Consider the following 6,802-nt stretch of genomic DNA (forward strand, 5'->3'; position numbering starts at 1 on the left):
TCTCAAGCTATTATTACAGTCATTCACAAGAAAGGGAAAGACCCCTTAAAATGTGCCTCCTATGGGCCAATTTCCCTTCTTAATACTGACTACAAGCTGGTCCCTAAAATGCTGTCTAAGAGACTGGAGACTCGCCTCCCCCTGCTGGTTAATCCAGATCAAGCAGGCTTTATAATTAACAGACTGTCCTCCAATAATCTTAGAAGATTCTTCAATATAATCAATTTAGCTAATAAAAATAAAATACTGAGTGCTGCAGTTTCCCTTGATGAAAAGGCTTTTGATCGGGTCGAGTGGCCACATTTATTTCAAGTTCTGGAGAATTTGGCTTTGCCACTATGTTTATCGATTTGATAAAATCTCTTTACAAGACTCCCAAAGAGCCCCTAAAAAACGATCCCATAGGTCATTTGTACAAGAAGCTTATTGCGACCTATAGTTAAGTTTTAAAGTTAAGCGACCTCTAGCGGTCGTGTAAATAACGACAATGTGCTACGTTGGTCTGCGTCCACGTCACGTGACTGTCAAGTTTCTCTCTCAACACTGAAGTAGCATGGTGGAAAGTAAGGGTGTTGTGGTCGGGGATGGTGGATGGGCGTATACGTTTGCCTTCGATGTTGGCGACCGGGGTCCGATAACCATAACCCAAGTTGTTTTATTTGCCTAAACTTTACCATAACCTTAACCCTAACCTTAACCAAACTTGTTTTACTTGCCTAAATTTAACCAAAGTGGTTTTAATTGCCTAAATTTAACCAACCTTCGGGACGTAATTCAATTTGTGGCAGAGGAACGTTTTCAAAATCATCGAGGTTGTGTTCATTTCACGTATTTTTGTGAGATCACGTTGGAAACGCTCCTGTGGGTCATTGAGATCACGTTGGAAACGCTCCTGTGGGTCGTATTAGAGGGTAGGAACAAACAACCTATGTGGTCGTATAGGTTGGAGGATTTGTTGCTCCCAAAACTAAAATTGTCACTATTGGGACTACTTCCAGTCTCTTCCCTCTTCATAGGGGGAATAGACAGGGATGTCCGGCTAGCCCCTCTTTGCACTTGCTATCGAACCGCTGGCTGAGGCTATGCAACCCCAATATATGTGGCTTTGACATTTATATAATACTCCTATATCTAACTAACCCAGAAGGCTCCTTTTTTCATTTACAGAAGTTGTTAATGTCATACAGCTTTTTTTCTGGATACAAGGTTAATTTCTTTTATAGATTGATTCAATTTAACTTTTTACATCAGCTCTTCATCACTCCGACTAGATTGCACACATACAATTCTAATATCTCATCCCTAGGTATGGTTTGGATGAAGGAACATTCCTACATTCCACTTGGCTGTGCCCTTAACTTTTTTGGCAAGGTGTTTGATATACCCTATCCAATATTCACAGGGTTTCCCTCCCAAAGGACCCGGAGATTTGTTTATTGGGTTACCTCACTAAAACTAATCTCAGGAGCGGTTTTATTAGCTATTGCCAAAAAATTTGAATACTGTAAAAATGTATACATTTTCTGTTTGATTTTATAATGGACCACATGAGTGTTAGCATGCTAGCATACTGAACATTGCCCATACACCAGTATTTGATGTTAAGTGCATGCGTGAATTGCAGATGTAAATGGGGTCAAAGTGAAAATAAACTACACAGATCTTGGAGCCACTGATTTTTTTGTGCTTATAAAAATGATGCTGAATGTTCCAGACATAGATTTCCCGTTGAAACATTATACATTTAGTAGTATGCATTACAGTATAGTATATTATAATATTACCAATAGGTCCGTGACATATTCATTGAGAAGGATGTCATTAACCGAGTTCAACAGGTTATATGGACTGCTCTTGTATGTAAAAGCTTTATAAATGCATAGTTTTAGAAATGTCCTCGTTGGTAATTTTAGTCAGCAATATGCAACATTTGAGGTGTCATAATAAATAACAGTTCAGTGTTCACCATGCAATACCCCAGAGAAAGAAAGACTACACATTCGCAACTGATTAGTTACAGTACTGTAACATCAATAGCAGCGGCAGTCCCGATCAGCCAGACAGAATGTACACATCTGCAATGGATGAACTGCCATCTTGTTGGAGAGAGAGATATTAATGCCGTTATGAAGAGACGCTGTTTAACTGTTCATTGGTAAGAGCAAAGTGATCAGAAGGAACGATTGGTTCCATTTAGCAGGACCAAGGAGCAACTCATTTCTATCCTCTGCTTTCCTACCGTCCCTCTGGTGTTGCATCATGCTGCTCTGGCCTCGTCATTCAAGTTCAACATGTGGGCTACCCTGTTAACTATACAGAATACAGACATATTGGTAGAAACCAATGTTTATGTTTATGTATTTAACAAACATTATAGAGTTTTGATCAGTACTCTGACATGATTATAATTTTGACCCCAGGTAATTAGCCGGTTGTGGGCATACACTCCACTGACGCAGCACAAAAATTGATTGGAGATGAGTGTCTTGATGTGATCCTGCTTTTTGCTGTGGTTCAACACATGAATGTAAACTGCAAGCTTTATATGGTGGTTTGATCAGCATTTTTAATTTAACGTACAGCCATAATTGTGGTGGATTGCATACAAGGCAATGGCAGGCTATTACCATAAAACATTACATTGTGTGCATTTCTCTGTGCCCACAAAAAACTACCAAATGCACAGTAACCTACTGTAGTTTCCCTTATCTTTGTTTTCTCTTGGTGTTTTTTGTTAAATAATTACTTTATGAAAGACTTAAAGAAAGAAAAGAGTTCAAGAAATTGACTTCCCACAAAACTTGCAATCTTGAAATAAACTCCTGACTCCTGTAACGTATTGACTCATGTAGGCTAGGTTTGCTATAAATAGATAAACTACAGAAGATGGATATCTAAGATATTAGAGTTTCCAGCAACCCATTGTACCATTCAAGCAATGTTCGTTCAATCCAACATTAGCTGCATGTAAACTACACAGAAGCAGAGAAGAGTGGTGGTAAAATAAACGTTCCTCCATAGTGCTGTAAGACCATTTGTCAGTGTTGTTGCAATGCACATCTCCATTGTACCATAACATCTCCATTTTTATCAAGTTGTGGACAGAGAACATGTCCATGGCTTTTTGTTAAACTTCCATAGTCCTATACTCTTCAGTTCATGCTACAGCAGATCCACACAGTAATTAACACATTTGGCTTCCTTGACGTCATTCAACAAGAACAAGACACCTGCTGACAGCTGTTTGTGTTTGAACAAGGTTAGCAAAGAGTAATATGTCAATTTAAAATTCAGTGTTGAAACCTTTTAGCAATTGTGTTTACAGATCAAATATTTGTCTTTTTTCTTTTTCACTTTAGCAAGAAGTTTACACAGATGTCAAACATCACATCACTAGTTAAATGGAATGCATATTACTGCATTTCTGTCATTTAAGTTAAAAAATAATAAACTTTATTCGTATAATCACAACTAAGCCTTGAATTTTAATTTACCACAAAGCTAATGCGATAGCTGAAAAAATTATTATTTTTTTCTATCACAGTCCCCTTCGTACGACATTATGGATTAATCTTTGGTGAGGTTATAATCACTCACACATTGTTCCACTTCACAATTAAGTGCAAAGCCTTGAAGATCCAGCTCAAGTTTCAGTATATGTTCAATTATGGCACAATACAAAATTATTTGAAGATGTTTTATGTGTTTCTAAACACAAGCAGCCTTTATGTAGACATGAAAGTGCTCTTAGTTAAATGTGAAGCATTCCTATTTCAATATGCTATGCTTTTTACTGTCACATTTATGCCCATTTGTTTGAAGGTTTCTGAGCGTATGCACTCCAAGTGGATGGTTTTGTCCTCGTTTTTTTTGCACTGGCATTGCTGGGTTTGATAACAGCCTCCCAGACCATCTGAGTCGTTTTGCAGATTTCACGCATAGAGAGCTGGCCCTGATGTGTCATGAGTGCCACTTTTTCTTCTAAACCAGGTCTATTCCCACCCTGAAAGAATGCCCTCCTTCAGTGTAATACTCTTGAGGATGTTCCAAGGAACTGTTTGGTGTCGGTGGCAGAGATTTTTGCCAAAGTTCGCCCTCGGGGCTGGACCAAGTGTCTGAGTCATCATCCACTTGTACATCTCCTGATGCCATGAAGGTTTTGAACACATTGGATGGCAGTCTGGAGATTGGCTTTTTGTCCAATGAAGGAAAGGAGTGTGAAAGCTTTCTTCTCTGTAGGAGGATTGGTTCAGGCATCTGTGAGAGTTGGGACAGGAAGTTGTTCTGCTTGAGTGTTTTGTGCTGTAGCCATTCAAGTTGTGAGCGTCTCTGTGGATTCACTCACTTGCTCTTTTGTGTCGTGATGGACACAAAGAATGTGCTTCTGCTGGGTCCTGGTTAGAACAGTTAGTGACATGACTGTAGCGTTCCTCTGTCACTGTGCTGTAGCCTGGGTTTGAGAGGGGAGCCTGCCTCCTCACTTCCAAGTACTGACAAGAACAGAGAGGAGGACTGGTTTTGGAGTGATCAGATGAGTCTGAATGCTCTGGCTAGTCATGTTCTGAACAAGAAGAGGACTGTTGGTCAGAGAAGCCATGAGTTGAAGAATGAATGAAATTTCAATTGCAAGGCACTCCATGTCTGTCGTCAGAATGGAGGGAAGTGTAGATTGAATGAACAAACTTAAGGCGTTGCTTGGTATAGAACATCTGGGGTTGCCTGTGGGGCTATGTGGTAGCACTTTTCAGTGTAGCTGGGTCAACTTACTGGCCTTAAAGGAATAGTTCACCCAAAAATGAAAATTCTGTCATCATCTACTCACTCTCATGCCAAATGAAACACAGGTGAAATTTGTTAGTCCATATAACACACAGGGAGGTTGCAGCACAACTTGGTAGCAGCCTTCACCAAAACAACTGAAGTCAATGGGGACCTGTTCTTTAGAGCTCCAAAACAAAAACAGCCAAACAATCACACTGTGAATAGAAAGACCTATACACCATTATTTGTTGCAAATCAATCAGCTGTAGTTCAGATTTGCACTAAATTATGGTGTAAATATAGTGTAGGTCTTTTTGGAACTCTGAAGAACTGGTCCCCACAATATTCCCTGATCGTCAATAACTCTCCTTTGTATCTCACGGAAGCGAATGATATTGTTGGCTATGACCATATTGATGATTTCCATCTCTTGCTCTTCTGAAAATAGCCGTCTTCTGCCTCCATTAGGTGGTCGTCTCTCAGTTCTGCAAAAATAGAAGTACTGAAAAATAGAAGTACTGATGGGATTAAACATACATTTTACAAAATAGGAGCATACAGTAACTCCAAATTAACTGTATGTGATATGGTACAGTAATACGATGCATTTCAGACAGCATACAGTACAATAAAGCAAACTGCTACAATACATGTATGTGCTGTAACAGTACAGAGTACAGCACTCCAAAGTTACAGTAGAGAGCAGTATGTAAATTACCTACCTATTATCCTCTCTGAAGGTCCGGATCAACTAGAGTTGCACGAATCTCATCAGAAACTATTTGTGCTCTTCTTCTTCTTCTTCTTCTTCTTCTTCTTCTTCTTCTTCTTCTTCTTCTTCCTCCTATCTCCTCTACCTCTACCTTCAGGTCTTTGTGGATCCATTGTTCCACAACAAGTGAACTGACCCATGGCCCTTTTATCTATCTATCCTGAGGTGGTGTGTGAACAATTTTGACTCTTAGTGTTTGCACCTGGGGAATTGTGTGTTAATTGGGTTCAAGCTGTGATGACTTGAGTTAATGATATTGAATGCCAGTGCTTTCTAAATGAGCACATGGTGCAGCCAGTGATATATGAAGGGATTTGTGTATAGAGTTTTTCACAAAAAGTTCAACAAATCTGAATCATGTGTGGAAACAGGGGAATAGTGTTTATAGTTTTGGGAAATGGGTCTGTCTTTTGGTAGATGGCGTCATGGTTTGGGATGTTTAGTTAATAGACCCAGTTATAGTGTGTAAGCGATCAAGAAAAACTGTAATACTGACACTTCTAACCTACTGATTATTAGGTGTTATTATTAAAGTAATTGTTATCACTATAATGATCTCAAATTGATCGCTTGTCAGCTTAATCTTTCTGGAATGAATTTAGCAACATTTACCACAAAGCATTTCATGCAAGTACAGTTTGGGCTTCTGCTCTAAGGAGAAATAGCGCCACCTGGAGGTGGAACTGTGAGTTGCTGAATTCAAATGTTCAGGCTCTTTTGTCATTGAATCTTAGTTATGCATGTAACTGATTATTATTTTATAGTGTGAGTAATAGAAAAGCCTGAATAACCTTAATACTAACCTCACACCATAAAAATATGTAGGGGATGTCCTCCCTCGTGTATAGTATTAATGTAAGGAATACAGGATCTTTACACACAGTGTCACTGATTATGAAGATTTATTATTTGACATAAGGTGGCACAAGTGATAAGATAAATATTCCTACAATGATTAAAAAGCTGTCTCATATCACTCTCACAAACGTAACTATCAATTTGGGATGTCAACTAATAATTGGATAATTATTAGTGAAATTGTAATACTAATAGTTCATCTTAATTAAACTACAACATTATACATTTAGTTATATTTATTACTTAGTAGTTTAAAATCATAATATTGATCATTTAACTAAGGGTTGAGGCATAACAAACATTTGTTGAATAAGAGTTAATTTGTGTTAATTTAATTTTATGAGCACAAACTATGTACATGCATGTGTGTATGAACATGGGTGTGTGTGTGTGTGTGTGTGTGTGTGTGTG

This window comes from Centroberyx affinis, unplaced genomic scaffold, assembly GCF_046629955.1.
Source record: "Centroberyx affinis isolate AG114_WGS23_722 - 3 ecotype Tasmania unplaced genomic scaffold, CSIRO-AGI_Caff_v1 ptg004605l_1, whole genome shotgun sequence".
NCBI classification, from domain to species: domain Eukaryota; kingdom Metazoa; phylum Chordata; class Actinopteri; order Beryciformes; family Berycidae; genus Centroberyx; species Centroberyx affinis.